General features: G+C 42.7%; 2 long non-coding RNA genes across 2 annotated transcripts; both read right to left on the bottom strand.

Moving 5' to 3' along the window:
• Positions 1–1,534: 1,534 nt before the first annotated feature.
• On the bottom strand, positions 1,535–3,915 carry LOC134470173 (uncharacterized). The gene is made up of 3 exons (XR_010039168.1): positions 3,844–3,915; positions 3,182–3,334; positions 1,535–2,090 (listed from the first exon to the last, which is right to left on the bottom strand). It is a non-coding gene; the product is annotated as an uncharacterized LOC134470173 (long non-coding RNA).
• Positions 3,916–14,694: 10,779 nt separating this feature from the next.
• Positions 14,695–22,532, bottom strand: LOC134470176 (uncharacterized). Its single transcript, XR_010039170.1, has 3 exons — positions 22,031–22,532; positions 20,709–20,789; positions 14,695–14,757 (listed from the first exon to the last, which is right to left on the bottom strand). It is a non-coding gene; the product is annotated as an uncharacterized LOC134470176 (long non-coding RNA).
• Between the last annotated feature and the right edge of the window lie 694 nt (positions 22,533–23,226).

Here is a 23,226-nt window from a genome sequence, read left to right as displayed (position 1 = left end):
TTTTATCACGATCTTCCATCCAAAAAATAAAAACAACAAAAAACAACTTTCATATACTTGCAATTTGTAATTTGCAGTCAATAAAATGTTAACACACTGATGATACTCTCATAAAGTGTACAATTGGAATACAATAATGTAAAGAATAAAGTGAAGACAACAACACAAGTGAGAAAACGTCACTCTGATACTGATAATAAACCTCCTCACTGCAAGACGATCTATACGATTTCTCCACTTTGGCAGATTCGAGACGATATTTTACTCAATATCGCGATTCACGATATAATATCGTCATATCGCCCACCCCTACACTGTTAAAGATTACCTGTAGATTTTACAGCTAATAACAGGCAAAAAAGCTGCCAGTAACTATCTGTAAAAGGGTGGCTAATGACTGTAAACGACAATCACTCCAAGTCACTGTAAATGGTAATTACTCCCAATTAATGAAAACAGCACTTACACCAAGTTACTGTAAACGGTAATTAGAGTATATAACTGTATACGTTAATTTCAAATTACAGCAATTGTTTGTTTTTTAAAATTGTATACAGACATTAATTGTATTTTAATTTCCAATGTCATCCTGTATTCCATTACCAGCAAACCATATTTACCACCAATTAGCTGTTTTGTGCACAATTCACTATTACACTGCAAAAGATTTGTTTCAAATACAATTAAATTAATCAGTCACATTAAGCAAATAAAGCACAATTTCACAAGTATTAACATACATTAGACTATTTCCAGCTGAAAAGAGAGGAGTCAGTGCTGCAATAAAACCAAAAATGTATTTCAGACATAAACAAAGAAAAACATTACTAAAACAATGGCTCATTATTGTACAATGGCAATGCATATAATTATTCAGACAAATATATTACAATTGTAGTAACCACAACATTTATCAATCAATTTCACTTGAAATATGTATGTGCCTTTGATGCATATTGGGCCATTTTCTGGATGTATGGGAAGAAATACGATCACATGAGACCAAAATCATATCACTTTTTTGAGAAAGTTTGATCCTACCGGGTTAGCTGCATATGTTTGATGTGGGCATATGACCGCCGTTACACCACTTTTCAAAACATTTTACATTACCCTGTGGTACACAGTGGGTCCCTAAACACAGCAGTTTCACAAGCTCTTCATGTAATCAAAAATGGTTTGCAGATTGAGATTCTTAAAGTCAAATTTTTGTAACGCAGCACAGCCATGATTCCATCTCACTATCCAGCTTCCCGTACTCGTCTTGTGCTTGTGGGCTCCTGCCCATGCCTCCGTAGGGAAGTTTCCCTGAAGTCAGCCAAATTGAAGGGGACTTTTCTATTCCACATAACAATTGCAAGTAAAAAAAAAGACCTCTGAATTGTGTCTTCTCTTGGAAGATATTGAACAGGCTAAAACACTGGTGTCGGGACCCCATTTGAGGTCGCCTAGAATTCAAATGGGGTCGTCTGAAATGTCTGAAAGTGTGTGAAAAAAAGAATATAGGTTTAATACCCTACAACTTATTTAGCCTAGTCATGTTTTAATTTTTGTTTCATTTATGGGGTCCACAGAAATGTAGGATGTCAAAATGGGGCCCCGTACCAGCAGGGGTTGGGAACCATTGGGCTAAAACATCAGTTATCAATGACGTGTCACGCCCACAAGCTCAACGCAAGCACGAGATAAGACAGACACATGGCTCCAGCGTTACAGCAAACTTGGCTTTACAAATCTCATTCTGCAAACCTTTTTCGATGTCATGAAGAGCTTGAGGCACCGGTACATATAAAAACTTAATATTTTTTCCCAAAAACGTCCATTAAAGGAGTTGTATATACAGTATTAACTTTTTTGCTAACAAAAAGTTCAAAAGATTACACAAGCTGTATACATATACTGTATGTCTATTCAAAAAATTCAAAAACATTTAAAAAGATAAATAATCAAATGACATTGGCTTACAGACTTACAACCATTCAAAGTTCATGATCTTTTTAGGAAGACCAGAGACGCGTGTGTTCACTCCGCTTCGCTTCTGATGGCTTGTTCCCTTGGTGCCCGTTGCTAGGTTTATCCCAACAAAACATCTGTTACAAAATCAGAGAAAAAAACTCTTATTTTTCTGTTTTCTTCAACATTTGCTTTAGCTGGAGAGAGCAAGCCATGCAAGCAGATAGCAGATTTTGATTGCATTACAATGGAAATGCATTGCAGCATTTCAGTCTGTCCAGGCACACAAACATTTGGTTAATGCTTTCTTTTACAGTTCCCCTATTACCGGTACTGTGTATTTCCTGGATAAAACAACAGGTTAACAGAGAGAAGTTTGGTATCCAACAGGTAAACACGTTAAAAAAAGTTAAGTATTATGTGATTGACTAACAAAATATCTCTTATACATTACATTTAACTTGTTACTCTGTTATTACACTGAAAATACACAGCAATTAGGGCGACTGTAAACCAAACATTCAATTGACTTCTCTCACTCAGTGAGTGTGTGTGACTGTATACAGAAGATATATCTTTAGTACACCTTGCTATTCATGACAAGGTGGAGATGGGGAGTGAGTAGCAAAGAGTGTGCAGCATTAGGCCCTTTACCACCCTGTACAGCTCACTTACTTTTCGATTAACCAAGTGCGACGCAGCAGAGCTCAAAAAACAGTTCCCGTTTTTCAACTGGCTGAACCAAGCTGAGCATGTACTGTTGACAAGCTGCTTACTGATTGGTCAAGGGGCGCGATCTCAAGCTCCACTACCCGTCTTGAGCTGGAAAAGTTGTCACTGTTTTCTGTAGCCCAGCCAGTTGCGTCTCGCCTTGGCTACAGCCTACATTCTCAGTAATATCTCATTTTCATCTTTTACTCTGATTGAGTAAAAGCGTCAGAGCAAAGAGCAACATCACCAACGTCTCCATATAGTACTGCATGATTGTTTATCCCCCACCTCATTCCTCACCCCCCACATCCAAGTAGCCTGGTTTCTAATGGAAACACAAACCAGGCTGACTTAAGACCGTTTCTCAGTTGGACACGGCACAGTCTGGTTGAAGTTTTAGTAATGCCAATCACAAGTTAAAGGGTGTGACCCATCATAAGTATAGCAACTGAGGCTGAGGCCTAGGCACATCAGTTGATAGAATCAACTATAATCCCTTTCCAGGACACACACATACCTTTGAATGAACTGCAGTGCGTTTGAGGCCTCCTGTTGGTAAACCAGGTTCAGCACATAGGACGTGAAGAGTGCCGCCAGTCCAGCCACGATATGCTGGTGTGGACCCATGACCGCCTAGCCCTCCATACACGGCACGTGGAGAGAACATCACCTGAAGCATAAATAAAGATGAATAATTATCTCATGTTATTACTGTCCATCATCTATTGTAATACGGCGAGGAACAGCTGCAGTGTTAGGAATATGACAGCAGTTGAGCTCATATGTGAGTCAACTCGAGGCAGGTGTCCAAATACTTTTGAATAATATAGTTAAAGTGTGTCATCCTGTGTTTTTGTCTGTTCCACGAGTACTGGTAATTCTCAAAACACTCATTCAATTCATCTCAAATTTGTAGGGTATCATCCTGATGGTACCAGAGTGCTCAAAGTTGCATGTTGTTACTGTGGTGTACGGTTGAATGACGTTAGGTGTTAGGATTCAACATAGCATTTGCCTTGATTAGAGACAGGGCATCATTAGGTTGACCACTGATAAGTGCTTTTGGAATAAACTACAGCACACTACAGTTGGACGAGGAGTAATTGCAAGTTGTATAGATAACACAACATAGTGTCATAGATACAAGGACAAAAGTACATTTATTTGCAAAACCATTACCTAGGACGATCAGTCTTGGAGATGCAGGAACCTGCAAAGCTGTCCTCACATCCACTGCAGTTGAAGCTACCTGTATATAAAAAGCACAGAAAACACAGAAACCATTGCCATCATTTACATACATATCTGGCCATAGGGAAAAGATACCATGTAAGCAGTCCATGGAATGTGTACCTTGGGGTACGTGCACTTAACTTACATATGGAGAAAAAAGGAATGGGACACTTTTATGGTCATACATGTATGTGCGCCATACATTAATTCTGTAGTTCCCATAAAATCATTTTAAAAGTTTAATATACCTCAATTTTCTTGTCTGCAGATGGATGATGAAAGTTGGTGATGTCTGTCCTCAGGCGAGTCCTCACGCGTGACACCTTTTCACCGTCCACAGGTTGTCCTGTAATAATAATACATGTATAACACACAACACAAATTAATGAAAAACAACCCTGTGCCCAAAGGAACACCACAAATATCCCTCAACAATAAATCAGTTATTGCTTTTACAATTAACTATGAAAATTATTGTGTGACTTTATATTATGGACAATGTACAACATATGTTACTTTTCATTCACAAGCAACACATAAATGCAGTAAAATGTCAGTTCCACTTGCTTACAAAAAAGTTTTAACTAAATAGTTGTCTACTTTTTAATGTATGTTCTTATGCAGAGTGGTTTCACATCAATCACATGCACACAACACCAGTGAATGAATATTGTCTTCACTGCCTTAAATGTCATTCATGTTTTCAGTTAATTCTCTACAAACATGTATGAAATGCTCAACATAATGCTAGATGGAACAGTCACTGAGGATAACAGTACAACTGATCTCAATAATTACAACAAAGCTATAACAAGTGGCAGGTTTAAACAGTTAATAGGCAAAATCAACACAAAGTAGATTAATTTCATCTCACTTACATGACAGCAAACCCTATTGTCTGTCTGCAGATGGATGATAAAAGTTGGTGATGTCTGTCCTCAGGCGAGTCCTCACACGTGACACCTTTTCACCGTCCACAGATTGTCCTGTAATAAAAATACATGTATAACACACAACACAAATTAGTAAAAAAAAAAACAAGCCTGTTCCCAAAGGAACACCCCAAATAAACTCACAACAACAAATACCTGTACCAGGTAAGCTTTTACAATTGACCATGGAAATTGTGTAATTGCACTCAGGTTGGGTGACCATCTTCTAATAAGTCCAAGGGGAGACAAGGAGTATGCTTCTGAGGGACAATGTGGGACAGACCCTGGCGTGCACGCCCCCCACCAACCCACCACCACACAGACACATTTGGGCTTACCTCTTATATCCTACTGTGCAGAGCTTTTTCTGAACGGGGAAATAGGGGTGCTCCACCCTCATACCTCCGTGGGTGCACCCTCATACTTTTATTTATATATATATATATTTGAGCGCCCCTAGTAAATTTCTCATTCACGGGGGGGAACACCCCCTTCACCCCCCCTAGCCTGCCATGATGCTCCCTCATGCCAAAAAATCCTAGAAAAAGCCCTGCTGTGTATACTTTATTTTTTATTTTTTCATGATGTATCCCCATAAATCTAGGGCCTTATATGCCACAAAGCATGGATAATAACAGGTAGGCCTATTAACCTAAACATTGCGAATATGGCCATTATAATATCATGCAACCAATGTGTAGTTTGTTCTTTCTAAATACAGCAAATATAAAGTGGCCTATATATAAAATGTTATCAGTGCTTAACCCCCACAGCCCTAATAAATATATCAATCAATCCATGTGAAACAGTAAGTGAACATAATTTCAATGTCTTGAAAAGACCTGCTACACCTTGTGCATCTGAGTTTTGCCAAATTGGTAGCTCATGATGACCCATAGGCTACTTTGTACACCTTTATGGACCTGCACATTTTACTAATACTTTTAGCAAGCTACAACATCACAGCATTTGGAGGAAACACTTCAATATTTGGATTTAGCAATTCTTAGCAGACAATTCCTGCTCTTGTGTTAAGGCTATTCTGTTACAAATGCCACCGTGTAGTCGAAATTACTGCTCTGTGAGTCACAGCGTGAGGAAACAGCTTGCATTTAGCAGTAAACCAACCTAAGTAACATAATTCCTGCTTTACTGGTGCATTCTGTTGCAAAAATCATGTCTGTTTTCACATTGACCCAAGGTGGCACAGCGCTATTGGACTCTCTTAACTGGACAAAAAGTCAGCCTACCCTCGCGTTGCGATATGCGCGTTGCATCGGCAGTGAGTACTCGCGGTTATGGCTTTCATAATGTAGATTGTAGAACGATAAGGAAGAACCGGTCGGGTTGCTGCTAGAGTGGGTGTTATAAAGTAGCATGGAACGAAGTTATATCCCACTGACTTGATTTGATGGTCTTGGAACACCTGTGTGACTGCCTAGGTCTCAGGCAAAGAAGGTGGATCTCTCAGGCAAAGGCAGGCTCTACGAAGTTGGCAAGACGTACAGTAGGCTAGTGCACAACATCTCGCATCGCAACTGATCTTTGAATACACGTGGCATTCACTGACTAACTCCATCCAGTCGACTTTCCCCACATCCCATACATTTGAAGTGAAAAATATATCATATCATATGTAGTCACATACAGATCATTGCACTCAGATTAAACGTGTTCTCTCACCAAAATGCTGGTTTGGTAGGTCGTGCTGTGCCGATTTCCCCCGTTCATTTTTCCTGTAAATGCAGACCGAGTTCAAATTAATGCCTCAGTTTATAACGTAAGCTAACGTGGCATATTAGCATGGTGTCATAGCATAAAGTGCATTCAAGAGTAGGCGACCTAGCTAGTACTGTTACGACGACCGGACCGTCAATTCAAACCGCCTCACCATGGATTCCGTCCCTTACGGAAGTAAAATATATTTTTGAATATATGAAATTAAAATATATTATAATATACTACAATATATTGTTTGCCAATATATCATTTTATATTGTACAGCAGTATATTGCACAATATAAAGTGATATATTTTGCGGTATACGAGAATATAGACATTATTGCCGTTTTCGTATATTGACTTATGTATTGCATTATACTGTGAAATATATTGTTGGATATATGGAATTATATCCCATATAGTATATGACTTATTGATAAATCATATATTGATTTATGTATTGTATTATACTGTACAATATATTGTTGCATATATTGAATTATACCCCATAGTATATGGCTTATTGATGAATCATATATTGATTTATGTATTGCATTATACTGTACAGTATATTACTGCATATATGGAATTATACCCCATAATATATGGCTTATTGATGAATCATATACTGATTAATGTATTGCATTATACTGTACAGTATATTACTGCATATATTGAATTATATCCCATAATATATGGCTTATTGATGAATCATATATTGATTTATGTATTGCATTATACTGTAAAGTATACTGTTGCATATATTGGATTATATCCCATAGTATATGGCTTATTAATTAAATCATATATTGACTTATGTATTGCATTACACTACCCATAGCAAAGCAAAATTGAAAAAGAGATCTCGTTTATGTCACATATATGTCTCCTAGACATAAATGAGCATTTATTAAGACCAAAGTGCTTTTCTCATTATTCTCAAATGTCTCTCCTGAGAAATAAGTCTCATAATGAGCATTGCGTGAGCATTGCATGAGCATTCTACCAGTTCTGAACACTTTCTCATATTGGTCTCCTTTCCAGATCTCAGCTAAGACAAAAATGAGACATGTTTGCTGCTCTCAAATATGTCTCAATCATATATCCTCACTAGCAAGATCTCTCAGTTATGTCTCTTAAAGCTATTTGACGTCTCAAATTAGTTTAACTGAAAAAAAACATCAGCAAATATAAAAATGAGAATAGCACAAGCTCTCAAATATGTCTCAATATGATACATATTTTAGCATACAGCCTAGAATCACTTTTCAATTTTTAGCCAACAACAACTTTAACTTAACATGTGATGTGCACAAACCTCATCTTTTGGAAAATGAAAATGTAGGCTATGTACTTTGAATAAAAGTCACCTCGCCTCCAATGAGCATGCGCGGCGGACTGCATGGAAACACTACTCAAATTTGAAATAAATTTAAAATATATGCACTTAACTAAAATGTAAATTGATTCTAAAAAGGGTAAATTACATAGTTATTTAGGAAATCGGTGCACTGCTTGCGTGTACATTTTTACTTGCGTGTACATTTTTACTTTACTTAATATGAGTGACGTACTTCCGGAAAAGCTACTAACGCGGGATTCTGAGGGCTTGAAGAAGAACCCGGGTTGTTTTATAAGCATTAGGTTATACATTATGCATGGTGGTTATGAATTCACATGGTCAGGCTATATTTGCCACCTGCTGCGTTGGGGGGGGGGGGGGGGGCGCCATTTTACGTATGCTACATGGAGTATCCCATAGCTAAAATTTGTTGCTCATTTACTGTTCAATCTCGTCTCCCGAGACATATTTCAGCTTCTCATTTTCATATCATTCTGTGATCAATTGCTTCTGGATCATTGCTCCTAAGGGTCCCTTAGGAGCAAGGTTTAAGATGAGAAGAGAAAGGGTAGGCTATAACTAAGACAAATATGAGGTTAAATTGAGACAACCACTAGAGCAATATTTGAGAACAAGGAGAAACAGGGGAGAGCTCAATTGTATCTCCCTGATCTCAAATTTGTCTTGGCTATTTTCCAGGAGAATGAAGAGAGAATTAATTAAGATAAATCTGAGACTTTTATGAGACAAGAAGTATGAGCCCTCAAAGAGAGCTCACTATTCTCTCTTTCATGTCTTAAGTGTTTCTCTTTTATTGTCTTACTGTATCTGTAAATGAGCGATATCTGAGCCATTTTCAAGAAATTAGATTTTTTTTATTTTCATCAAATATAAAACATAAAAAATGTTGGTGGCCACAAGCACAATCAAAGCCGACCGAACAAAAAAGCTTCCCTACACATGTGTATATATGAAGGGTTTATTTGCAAAACGGTGTATCTCCATTTTGTAGAATGTTGGGAATTTGACATTTTGTATTGGGCATTCCTTTGCATTGCATTGCAAAATGCATTTTATATTGGTTTAAAAAGTATGATCTTGAACTATTTGAATGTTCGGAAGTCCTATCATCTCATCACCTAGTCATTTACAATAATAAAATGCATAAGTCCAAAATGGTGGACATGTCGTTTTGCAACGAAAGCCTTCATATACTTTAGGTGATACTGTCCCATTTTTGTAAATAAGCTCATATTACACCACTCCTTCAGTTAAATGATTGGGTTTTACCCTTCTCCTGTACTTTCAACCGGCAGTGCCTTTGATAAGGTCATAACATTTAAGTTTATTAAGCCAACAGGGACCCTTCACACCTTTAACCGTTGTTTTAGTCTCACTTGCAATTTTCATATCAAGAGCAAACTTTTCATTTGTACGTAGTTGCCCTTTTGGATCCCCATGTTGGTATGGAAATGCATGGACATGACCCCTTACCCCCGTTCTCACAGTCTGCCCTGGCTGCTCACATTTATGGCATCCAAATTTCCCATTGTACTGCACTGAATTGAGGACTAATGCCTTAGCAGGTAAGTCGCATGTTCCAGCAATGGTGAGCACCTTACAAACAAAGGGTTCGGAAGACAATCCTGCAGATTGACTGGTACCACAAGCGCCACATTCATCCGTCATTCCACTGTCATTCCACTGTCTAACGACCCAAAACAATTATTGCAGTATTTATGTACTGAAATGGGAGACGTTGCAGATTGGGAGAAAAAAAAAGTTTTTAAACTTTTGTATACTGTTTAAGCAGTCAGTGTTCAGACTGTCAGGACAAAGCAACTTCAACAATTTCAGCAAATCACCAAGAGGGGGAACCAGCATTGTACTTTTTGAAAGGGCATTATACTTAACCAAAATGTTATCATAGTGTGATTTCACAAAGTACATTTTAAAAGTATCACTGGTAACACAGGTTGCTGTCTCTGAGTTAGGTCTGTGTAATAGACTAGAGTGCTACTGAGTGATGGACCTTGGACATAGACGCTCAAGTGACATGTACTCTACCATGGCTTTATAGAATTTGCCATCCGTCCATTTAGCCAAAACAGGATCTCCCGATTTCAGATTGCTCAGCTGCACAGGAGCTTCAAACACTACCTCAGAGAAGTGACCTAAGCCAACAATGTACTTTTTAACAGTGCAATATTAACAGAAAGCAACATGTAATATTAATAGAAAGCAATGTGTACCAGTGATACTTTTAAATGTACTTAAAAAAGTACCACACTACCATATTACATGTTGGTGGTGGGGGGGAACCAGCATTGTACTTAACCCTGTTAGGCAGAAACGTCTGTCTGCCATGCTAACCCAGTATTAAAACTGCAAAAACTTCATCCGGGAGTGCAGCTTTTTTTTTTTTTTGCTTAACATGAACTTTGCTGTTTGCTCGCACCCAAAGACTTTGTAAGAAACATTTAGGAGTTTGTGGCCAGGCTACTGCATAGTAGGAGCACCTGCTCTGGCCCTACATTTGTTAACAAACGCCTTTTTCAATTTTGACTCCTCCACTGGTTCCCAACCAGGCAGCGTGGCACATCTCAGGACATACGCTGGAAGACAAGAACATTATTTGTACCGTAATTAGTATTTGGTAGAAACACACCACCATTGTTCATTTCACGTTTAAAGGACAGCCACACCATTAATTCATACATTTGATAGGCATATGCCCGCTACCCTGGTTTCAAAAAGAGAGCACATTGTTGAAAATACACAATTCACAATCATATACAAGTGATTTCCCCATTTACTCTTTATTTACTCATATTATCAGTAGTCAATTTCCAGAATTCATACTGTCCATTCACAAATACCTTTTTAACAAATACTTACCACGATTATTAAATTCTAATAATCTTCTCCATGGTCTGCCATTTTGAATTTCCAGAAACAGGTTTTTTTAGCTGCAAAACTTACTGCACTTTGGTCATACTAGTAAATATTGGTTTATTATTTATTAATATTCATGAAAAGATCAAATCTGGCAATAGGCAGCCATTTCAATAAGCAGCATAGTTGCAATACCCACTCTGCCCACAATCTTACACAGTGCATCTTGAACATTACAAAATGTCAATTGTCAAATGTCCAACAATCTAAAAAATGGAGATGCACTGTTTTGTAAATTAACTTTTCATATCACCTCAGAAGTTCCAACAAGGACTCATGTTATTGTCTAGAACTTTGGGGGGGGAGGAGGAGACATGCTGTTCACCCTGTACACCACTGACTTCAACTACAACACGAAGACCTGCCACATGCAAAAGTTCTCGGATGACACGGCCATTGTTGGATGCATCAAAGATGGGCAGGAGGGGGAGTACAGGGGACTGGTGGAGAACTTTGTCAAATGGTGCAGAACCAACCAGCTGCGGCTGAACACCACCAAAACCAAAGAAATGGTGATTGACTTCAGGCGAACCACCCCACCCCTGGTGCCTGTCTCTATCGAGGGGGAGACTGTGGAGACAGTCTCCACATACAAGTACCTGGGTGTTCACCTGGACTCTAAACTGGACTGGTCTGCCAACTCACATGCACTGTACAAGAAAGGCCAGAGCAGACTCTACTTTCTGAGAAAGCTGAGATCTTTCAATGTCTGCAACAGACTCCTGCAGATGTTCTACCAGTCTGCCATGGCCAGTGTGCTCTCCTATGCTGTGGCATGCTGGGGTGGCAGCATTAGGAAAAGAGATGCTGGACGGCTCGACAGGCTGGTGAGGAAAGCAGGGTCTGTTGTAGGCACAGAACTGGACGCCCTCACAACCACAGCCGACAAGAGGACACTTGGCAGATTGGACTCTATTTTGGACAACGACAAGCACCCACTGTACCCAGTCCTCAACAACCAGAGAAGCCTGTTCAGCTACAGACTGCGCGCCATCTCCTGCAAGACAGACAGGCTGCGGAAGTCCTTTGTACCCAGGGCCATTCAGCTTTTCAACATTGCACACAAGGACACACAAAGAGAGATCATCATAGGGGACTGGACTGCATAAACAGATCCCACTCCTGCATACTCTTTTTACCTGGACTCTCTACCCTTCGACTCCTTTTCAGCGGAATGCACAGCTGAGTGTGTGTGTGTGTGTGTGTGTGTGTGTGTGTGTGTGTGTGTGTGTGTGTGTGTGTGTGTGTGTGTGTGGGTAGATACTCAGTCTGCGATGTGTGTAACCCCCCTGACTACTGATACTCCTGGACTATGTACACTTTATTTTTGGTGTGTGTGTGTGTGTGTGTGTGTGTGTGTGTGTGGGTGTGGGTGTGGGTGTGTGTGTGTGGAGTGACACAGGGGGTGACTTGTGTTTAACCCCCCATCTCTTTTTCTAAGGAATACAATGGACATTGTTCTAGGAAAGAGACTATGGACACTCCTGGACACTTTATGGCCACCTTGTCTTGGCTACTATGTGCCACTTAGCTAAGGCACATGTGAACACTGGACACTTTACACTTTATATTTTTGGTGTGTGTGTGTGTGTGTGTGTGTATGTGTGTGTGTGTGTGTGTGTGTGTGTGTGAGAGAGAGAGAGATGCCTTGGCAATAAGTATGCAACAGCGAGCTATATATGATTATTTTATTTTATGTGTAAATATGTGTGTTATGTCTTGTGGACAATGTCTTTATGTCTTTATTTATGTGTGTATGCTACTTGACACCTTAATTTCCCCCTGGGATCAATAAACGATACTCTACTCTACTCTACTCTATCCCTAATGAATGCTAAAGGAAACTTACTTGTGTTAATTGCACAGGGATGTCATGAATGGCTTCCCAAGTCAGTGTAAATTAAATTAAACTTACTTCGTATTGCGTCCACCTTGGTCCGGTCAAGGACTTTCTTCCCCTGAGAGCCTCCAGGACGGCCAAATGGGACAGCATTACGACAGTCAGCGACTGAGAAGAAATGGTCAAAGAGGCCATGGAAGAGGCGCATGCAGTTCGGCTTGGCCGCGTGGGTGATGGCAGCCAGCTGGTAGGATGAAATCTGGACCCCACATCCTGGGAAGAGCTCCTGCTGTCCCACGGTGGTGGGTGCGCCGTCCACATTCTTAGCCAGCAGCTAACAGAGGGCCTGGAGCTGTTTAAGTTGGTCTGGATCTGACACATTGGAGACAAAATAGAAAAGACGTAGCTGCTCTTTAAAATGGATGTAACACATTAAAACAGGATATCCCGTAGGTTTTCATAAACAAACAAAGATCATAAAAATAGCAACACAATGAGAAAATACTTACCTATTCTTGAGACAACATCGTGAATCTTTTTTCTCTCGCGGAGCAGTTCCTCCACCTCCTCCTTACAGTCAGAACAAGGTGACCAGCAACTTCCCGGTGTAAGGCCTTCGCTTCCGGGCGAGTGGCGTGATGGACCCTGGACGCCTCCGGTTGTTGGAGTGCTGCTGAGTGATGGAACCTGGACGTGGACGTCTCCGGTTGTTGGAGTGCTACTGAGTGATGGACCCTGGACGCCTCCGGTTGTTGGAGTGCTGCTAAGTGATTGACCCTGGACGCCTCCGGTTGTTGGAGTGCTGCTGAGTGATGGACCCTAGACGCCTCCGGTTGTTGGAGTGCTGCTGAGTGATGGACCCTGGACGCCTCCGGTTGTTGGAGCGCTGCTGAGTGATGGACCCTGTCGATTTTTCCGGTGTACCCGTCCTCCCACCCACCGGACGAATGCAAAACTCCCTGAAAGAGACAGACACAGAGAGAGAATACTGATGACTAACCATGGAGAAGATCCCCCTTTTCATGTATGCTGAGTAAAATTTTCCCAGTCACAATAAATACCTAGAATTTGATGAATAAAAATAACTACGAATGATTCGGACAGCTACACCCGCGACGTTGATAGGGGCTGCAAGCTTGCCTAGGTTGCATCCACCATTAGCTTCACCCAGATAGCATTCGCCATTTTAGAAACGCCACATGGAGTACGGCTTTCGAAAAATAATCGTCTGTTCACCCAAATCCGAAAAGCATGGTTTCAAATTGTGTCGTGTAGTTTCATTTAGTTGAAACTTTCATTTAGTGAAATCGCCAAAACTATTACATTTTCGAAACCCGCCCCATACAATATACTGTAACGTACTTTATACAAGGCATTTATGAAGTAATGTAATTACAACAATGACCAAACATCAATTCAATTCATTCAACTGTTGACATTGGTTTATTAAAAACATGAAACCAACCGACCCTTTAACACCACCGCTCCCACATGCAGAGACAGAGGGGCAGACAGGCAGGGAAACGACTTGACAACGACACCGGCCAACAGGCCAAATGCTGGTGAAACTTGCCTGTGGCCAGTAACAATTTCAGTCTCCCACTTTGGCCAGTAACTTGTACTTAATGAAAAAGCAGAAATATTCTAAAAAAAAAAAAAAACCAAAAAAAAAAACCCCAAAAAAACCCAAATAAAACAAAAGAAAACAAAACAAAAACTGTGGCTGTGGCCGGTAAGCGAAACACCTCACATAAAGCACTGGCACACATGCACGCGTGCACACACACGCGCACACACACAAACACATACGCGTGCCCGCGCCCACACACACACACGCGCGCGCGCACACACACACACCTTCAGATATATTTTTTTTAAAAAGAAAAGAAAGTGAAGGTGAATTCAGGGGCAGACCGCCCGCAGCCTCAGTCACTCAAGGTCAACAAGAGGGCTCATAGGCCTGTCCATGGACTTCTTTTTCTCTTGGTGAATTCTTTTATGGATTCTTTTATTTAGCGACATCCGGATCTCCCCCATCCTCGCACCTGGATGTGCCTGAGCAACAGCATCTGCAAAAGTAAAGTAAAAAGAATGTTAACTCTCTAACCCATTGAAACTTGAAGGGTATGCCACTAGTTTGGGGCCAAATACACCGTTGGTTCATGAAGGGTTTTATTTTTCATGTTAAGCATTGTGTTACATTCTCATACTCCTTCCTTTCAATAGTCTGAAACAAGTGCCCAACATTGCCCAGCTTTGTAAACCCAGGTCAATGATTTTAACCACATTTAGCCCAATGAACCCTTGAATGTAACATGTTACATCAGCAAGTCTCACACATTCAATGTGCAGTTAATAATGTAGCTCAAGTAAACTCTAAATCTGGATGTCCTAACCCACTGCCCCTGACCCATCCAGTCCAGACCCCCCCCCCCCCCCCGACACCGCACACCCACACAGCTCAGTACCCCCCCCCCCACACACACACACACACACACACACCGTCCTACAACCAACCACACCTTCACCCTGCAATAAATAACTAGGTTACATCCATTCCATAATTAACATAAAAATAATAAAAACAGGGATACATTCATGTCTACATATCGTTGGGTTACGAATGTAACCTTGGTTCTGTGAAGGAAAGAAAGGCTGCCAGACGGCTAGCCCAAGGGGCTGGAATATAATCCGCGCATGCGCGAGTTCTGAGGTACACTTATATCAAAACTTCATCACGTGAGTATGCCGCGCTACTGTACACAGTATATAAGTCCCAGCGCGGCATACTTCGTCCTCATAAAAATCCTGAACGCGAAGTCCAGAGCGACGACGAAGTCTGGCAGCCTTTCTTTCCTTCACAGAACCAAGGTTACATCCGTAACCCAACGTTCTGTTTCACTCAAGAAAGGCTGCCAGACGGCTAGCCCAAGGGGCTGGAATATGTATGCCCAAACGTCGCGGCGGACAACCATACGACAATTGAATAGACACTGGACAATGCAAGAGTCAAAGACCCTTATTGAATGTCCACATGCCAACAGGGCTAGAGTGACTGGTTAACAGAACTCAAGTTAAACACAGTCGAATATGTGACCATCTGTCACAAGCTTAGAACCGAATTCCCAAAGGATGTGGGAGATAACATGTTGAGGTTATAGAACCTTGTGAAGATCGACGGTGAAGCCCAGCAGGCCACCGGGCAACCTCTTGTAAAAGGACTCCCTTCAGGAGCGACCATGAGGTGGCTCAGAGTTAGGAGGGCGGTAGGAGTCCAACACAATCGCCTGGTTGAGATTCTGTGTTGAAAGAATCTTCGGCATAAAGTCTGTATTAGGGCGTAGGACCACACCGGTGCCTTCTGGCTGAACATGGAAGCAGTCAGGATGAGTGGACAGCGCATGTAGCTCTCCAATACGCTTCGCTGAGGTGATGGCGAGAAGAAAAATCGCCTTCTGAGACAGCCATTTTAGGTTGATACTCCCAACAGGCTCGAATGGGGGCTTCGCCAGAGCACTGAGGACAATGTGGAACTGCCATGGCGGCACAGATTGAAGCCTCCTTGGGCGCAGTCTTTGAGCTCCTCTCATGAATTGGATAGACAGAGGATTAGCTCCGAGCGTTTTGCCATTTACTCGCTTATGGCAGGCGGATATTGCAGAGAGAAAAACCTTTAGCTTTGAAGGGGACTTGCCTTCACCAAGTTTCTTTTGCAAGAATTCCAGGACTGAAGCTAGAGGGCAGGACCGGGGGCACTCATGCCACTGTTCGCACCATGCTTTGAAGGCTGCCCATCTTTAAGAGTACACAGCTCTTGTCGATGGGGCCCTAGCACACTGCAAGGTTCTTGTAACTGAGAATAACAACCCCCGAGCGAGGAGGGTGTCCCTTCTAACGGCCAGACCCACAAATTTAGGGCGGCTGGTGTCAGGTGCCACAACTCTCCCCTTGCGCAATGGGAGTTGCCATGGGGTGCTCGAGAGGAGGGTCTGAATCTCTGCAAACCATGGCACATGGGGGCGAAATGGAGCCATTAAGACAACTCTCAGGTTCTCCTTCCTGGTCTTCTCCAGGAATCATGGAGAGAGGGGGGAAGATCGTCCACCCCCAGTGGTGCGTCGTCTTGGTTTAAGGAAAACCAGAGTGGACAGTGGGTCGACTCCCTTGAGGCGAAAAGATTGCTGTGTGCCTTCCCAAAATGAACCCAGATCAGATGCATTGTTTCCGGGTGCAATCGCCATTCACTTGGGTGTGGCTTACCCCTTGACAGCAGGTATGCTGCTGTGTTCAGAGTGCCCGGCAGGTGCACTGCTCTGATCGAGTGGAGTCGAGTGCCTGCTTAGAGGAGGAGTTCCCGGGCCATGTTGCGTAACGCCTGGGACCTCAGGCCTCCCTGGCGGTCACATATGCTATGGCTGACATGTTATCTGTTTGAATTAAGACACTCTTGTTCTGGAGTACTGGCAAAAAGTGCCGGAGGGCAAGATATATCAGTCTCAACTCGAGAATATTTATGTGGACAGTTTTCCAACACTCCTCTGGCTCCTACATCATTCAAGACTGCCCTCCAGCCTGACAGCGATGCGTCTGTGGTCAGAACTTTGCGCTGGTAGATTCTGCCTAGTCGTACACCTCTGCACAAATTCTGGGGTATGGCCCACTATTGGAGGGCTCATAGGCACACAGGTGGCAGAGGGACAGATTTTCCCCTGTCCAGTACTGGGTGTACTTGGGCAGGTACCACTTTGCACTGGACCCATATCTAGAAGGCCAAGGCGTACCACCTAGGATGCAGCAGCCATGAGGCCCAGCAGCCTCTGACACTGGTGAGCATGCACATTCCTCCGTCCCATGAACTGTGACCGGCATTGTTTCAGGGCAATAACCTCCTGATCCGAGAGACATGCCACCATCGTCAGAGTCCAGTTTCACTCCAAGGAAGGTGATTTGTTGTGAGGGAGGCAGTTGGCTCTTGTCTGAATTGAGAGACAGGCCCAACATTTGTAAGTATTCCATTACCATTGCTGTGTCCTGCCCTGCCTGCTGACTCTACTGGGAACATTTTAACCAGTCGTAATTGAGATAGATAATTGACTCTGACGCCCCTCTGACACAGCGGGCTCAAGGCTGTGTCCATGTATTTTGTGAATGGGATAGGCCGAAGGGAAGGACGTTGAACTCGAAAGTTCTGTCCTCCAACGCAATCGGAGAAACTGGCGATGAGCAGGGTGGACTGCAATGTGGAAATAGGCACCTCTGAAGCCTATACTCGTGAACCAATCCCCGCACTGAATCGATTGACAGATTTGGGTCAGTGACAGCATTTGAAATGCAACGGGCGTAAATACTGGTTTAGTGGCCTTAGGTCCAGTATTGCACGGAATCCACCATCTAGTTTCGGAACTAGGAAGTAGCTCAAATAAAAGCCACTCCGCCGTTCGTTGCGACTTAACTCCCTTATTGCTCCTTTCCTTAACAGAGTATTTATCTCCTCTGTAAGGCCAGCTGCCGCTCTGGGTCTGGCTGATGAGAAACAAGAACACCCTTGAACATGGGTGGGCGGCGCCTGAACTGTAGCCGGTAACCAAACCTTACCGTTGAAACAACCCAAGAACTGGGAGAACACATTTCCCACACCTCCAATTGAGTGTGGGAGAAAACGTGCGGCAGGGCCACCTTCCCCACAAGAGCTGTAGGAGGGAGGACGAGAGCAGCAATAGTCATCCATCGCAAAATAGTTGCCAAAAACCAACGTTATCTGCTCCGTGGATGTTGGCAAACTGTGCCCACTGTCGCATAGGGGTAGCCGCCTCTGGTTGCTCCCACACAGTCGTCATTTCCCTGACAAAGTCCGGGGAAGAGGTCTGAGCTCAAATCAGAATGATGGGGAGATGTTAAGCCATCTATGTATCCAGCATCAAGGTTATCGGATGCTTGCACTCATAGCAGCTCCACACTATTATCAGCACCTTGTGGGGACAGCTGCTGTGGTGACACCCTTGCAGGCTGCACTGAAGGGGCCATCTGGCGCTCTGTGCCTGATGGCGCAGCCTGGTGCTCGGGCCCTAATGGGGCTGCCTGGTGCCCAGGCCCTAGTGGCGCTGTATGGCGCTCAGCCAGCTGGTGCATCAACCACTGTTGACCGGATGCCAAGGACAAATTCCCCTTCACCAGAGACGCCATTTTATTGCTAGAACATCATAGGTCTCAGACAGTTGCTGAGGAGAGGGTTGAGTAGCTGGTATTGAACCTGAGTCCGTGGACGCCTGGGAGGATGGTGTATTATCTCATGTAGCCCTATTCACCTTACTCAGTAGAGTATGTGATGAGAAGGGGAGACCGCTCTCCCTGCCCTTAAAGCTAGTGCATGATCAGGGCTCAGACATGTCACACACAGTGTATGTCCATCTTTCACTGGCATTCTACTGTTGCAATTAAAACAGTTCTGGAATCCAGGCATCGTTTTTTTTTTTTTTTTTTTTTTAACCTATATTAAAATATATAAATGTTATTATTAATATTATTATTACTTCATCATTAAGTATCATTATTATTTCAGTCACACCTTGACTTTAGGCATGAACCTGATAGCACTGTTACTGCCTGGTACCAGATATGGTTCCAGCAGAGGTGCAAGAGATGGTGGGCACTAAGTGTCTCACACTCCAGTAGCAGCACTAATCACCCTAGGTACCGACCCTGGTACCAGCGTTGATCACTCATCGGTACCGAGAATGAGGTACCAAGAGTTGCGCAGCACGAGATCACGTCATGTGAGGCTGCTGGAGTAGCCTATAACATGCTCGCAAGCAACTCCTTCGACAGAGGGAGAGCGGCGGCAGGCAGCGTTGATTAGCTAGAGAGATGTCTCTGTAATCTCTTTCCTCCCTAGAGCAAACCACAACAACAGATTACTTACCTCAAGTTGAATTTCAAGTTGAATTTCAAGTGGAATTCTGGTACCAGCGTTGATCTCTCACCGGTACCGAGAATGAGATTGTCGGTGCCGAGAGTTGCGCAGCACGAGATCACGTCAGATGAGGCAGCTGGAGTATAACATGCACGCAAGCAACTCGATAGAGGGAGAGTGGCGGCAGTTTGTTACACAGGATAATTATTCCACTGCGGAACCAACGAGCCCAGCGAGTAACTTCCTCGACAGAGGAAGAGTCGCGGCCGTCCTGCAGGAGAGTTCATGCACGCAAGCAACTCGATAGAAGAGGGAGAGTGGCGGCAGAATCACAGTGAGCTACTGAACGGCGCCGAAAGGTGCCCGTAGCAACATTAGAGATATAGCTAGAGAGATGTCTCTGTAATCTCTTTCCTCCCTAGAGCAAACCACAACAACAGATTACTTACCTCAAGTTGAATTCCAGGTGGATATGCGCCTCGGGGATTCCACGAGAGTAGCTTCACATGCGAAAGCACAAGCTACAGGGAGAAGCCACCGTTACTATAAGCGGCGATAGCACACCTTAATAAGGTGGGGATAATAGCCTGATAACGATAGCCTGGAGAGGGGCAACAATAGTCACCAGCTCTCGGACAGCTAACTGCCAGTAGGCACCTCGTTACCAGTATCAATTCGTACCTTATCAGATCGCGTGAGGGATTAAAGAGGACGAAGTATGCCGCGCTGGGACTTATATACTGTGTACAGTAGCGCGGCATACTCACGTGATGAAGTTTTGATATAAGTGTACCTCAGAACTCGCGCATGCGCGGATTATATTCCAGCCCCTTGGGCTAGCCGTCTGGCAGCCTTTCTTGAGTGAAACAGAACCCCCTCCCAACTTTTACCCTAGCTTCCATCCCCACCAGCAGTACCAACACTAGCTGCAGAGGTCCATTTTGTCCCACTCAATCTCTCTTATTCCCGGTTTATTCAGTAGCTTGATTGAATGAGATTATATTTGCACCAAGGGAGTCTGAACCTCCTCCCAAAGTTCAGATAGATGTATTCCCAATTTAGTGCATGATCACCAGTGAGTGAGCATAGTAAAGGCACAGTATTGCTTACCATTTCAAGTACTGGAATGCACACCAGTCCATGTGACTATTTTTTCCTCCAGACCATCGCTGCATACCTCTTCAGCAACCTCTGCAAAAAAAAGTTAAAAGAGCAACAGAAAATTAACATTCACTCACACACTTAACCTTAAATAGGCACAAGGATACCCACCAAGCTCATCACTTCTATATCATTGTCAGAATTGTGAGCTAAATCTGGGGGGGGGGGGGGGGGAGAGTTCGGTAGACTGGTGGAACTACAGCATTCTAGCTCGCAGTGGCAGAGCGTCGTAGTGGCACTCTGTGTCTCCTCCCGACAACAGGGAAGATAAGACATTGAAATCGCAGCAGCCAGCATCGTTAACAGTTGCACGTCTGTTCTTGGCACGAAGGCACTCTTTTATGAAGATGATGAAGCGAAGGAAGACTTAAACTCATGCATGTAACTGGCGAGAATGAATTCCGATGAACAAGAATGACTCGCGCATTCGTTTAAGAGTAAACATGAACACCAACATGACTCAATGAATGCAATTGCTGTGAGCAAAGCAAACTCCGAACTATCACAGAGTAGCCGAAGACAACGACGTGTAGGCTACCGTTTTGAAATTCACCAATTTGACGACAAGGCTTCGTTAACCTCTAACAATAGCTCTACAAGAACGGGACAGTGCAGTTAGTTCGTGAGCAAGTTACTCAAAAAAACCTATTAATGTTACCACAATGGGGAAACCGAAGCAGCAACAGCTATGCTTTACCAAAAATAATGCAGGACATTGCCTCGTTTTACTATACTGTAGTGCCCATTTTTTAAGCAAGTTAGCGATGTGCATTTAGATCTTGTCGCACTTCACTTCTGCTTTGATTCCCTTGCGTTAGCCGAGTAAGCTAGGCGGCTAATTAACTGAGGCCTGGCTTTCTAGGCTGACGTTGGGGCTCAGCAGTAGTAATAGCTAGCCAGATAGATGTTGCTAACGTTCTCTGACAAGCCAAATAAAGTGGGCTCACCTGAAATTGACCACTACAACCATATAATATCGACCCAAGTATTACGTTTACGTTTTCAAGATGTGTAGAACCAGACCTACTGTCAATGAGAACTACACACCATTTCGACAACGCAAATATCGCTAGTAGTAAGCTTACAATAGCTTGGTAGCGCGGGAAATTCAAAAAATAACGTATTTCTAGTCCTTGGGGGGAAAAAATGAACAAACATCCAACTTCGATAACCACTTGGCTAAACTTTGCACATCAACCACTGTAGACGTTTCAGACTATATGCTTGTGTATTTATGTTAACAAATTAACAAACTTCTCTTTATAACTTACCTCGAGGCGGCTGGTTGGTTTGTGTCACTGTGGTGGGGAGTCTGGCTGGCGACAGTGGAGTGTGGAGCTAAAATCCGGACCGCGCTCGAGCCGAGACGGCTCTCTCGCCACTTTAGCTTCAGGTTGTGACGACGTGACGTAGGCGCGTCATACGTGATATGAGAGCTGAGATGATTCAATCAGAGACTCCTGTATATTGATCAATATATTATTATATATGGCCATATATGGTCCACCTAAAATGACTTTATAATGTCGAGTAAATGTCCAATGTCGTGCAAAATGTGCTTGCTGAACTAAAAACATCAAGAAATACAGACTGAATAGTGGAATACAGTTTTGTTTTGCCAGCCATATATTTTAAAATATATGGATCAATATATAGTAATATGTTGTTCAATAATATATTGCTATATATTTTCAAATATATGAGCGTGTTTGTGATATATTGTGATATATTTTCTAATGTATTGCAGTATAAATTGTAGTATATTGCAGTATATTTTCCTTCCGTAAGGGTTTGCTGGAGTTCACATTCATGAAACAAAAAAAGAGACCTCAGGCCGGCTTCCACATTGCGACTGCATGGAGGTCTCTAACATGAGAAGATAATGTAGTAACGGAAGGTCAATTTTTACCTGACAAGGCTGGCGCCCAAATAGCATCTCGCTGTATCTCATCTTGAACATTTTTTGTGTTGCATTCATTACTAATTCAACGCATGAAGTACAACAAATATATATGTATATCCAAACCCTCGTTCGGAAACACAGAACATCTACTGATATTTAGTAAAATATGAAATAACACACAGAGTGCCAGATATGAAACGGCACGAGAGATTCTTGCTCTAGAGCTACGGAACGAGGAAACATCCAAACAGTACGGACGTGCAACACGCCACAGTGAAAGCGTTTTAAATTAAATATCATTTCAAACGAATAACAAGGGCACAAGGCGATAAAATATACGACTTTTTTTGAGACTTCACCTAGTAAATTAACACACTCCATTTGGGCCAGCAACAGGTTTGAAAATATCCTGAATTATTTGGGTAGACAGACCTCAGCAACAACACGGCCTATTCCTACAAGTTCAAGTTCAGCAAGCATTGTGATTAGCCTACTTCGACATTCAAATTCACGCGTGTTTCATAACCACAGAAATATTCATACAACAATGTGGAATAATATGAA

Source organism: Engraulis encrasicolus, chromosome 19 (genome assembly GCF_034702125.1).
Source record: "Engraulis encrasicolus isolate BLACKSEA-1 chromosome 19, IST_EnEncr_1.0, whole genome shotgun sequence".
Taxonomy (NCBI): domain Eukaryota; kingdom Metazoa; phylum Chordata; class Actinopteri; order Clupeiformes; family Engraulidae; genus Engraulis; species Engraulis encrasicolus.
The sequence above is the reverse complement of the archived record's forward strand: the minus strand, read 5'-3'. Positions and strand labels throughout refer to the sequence as shown.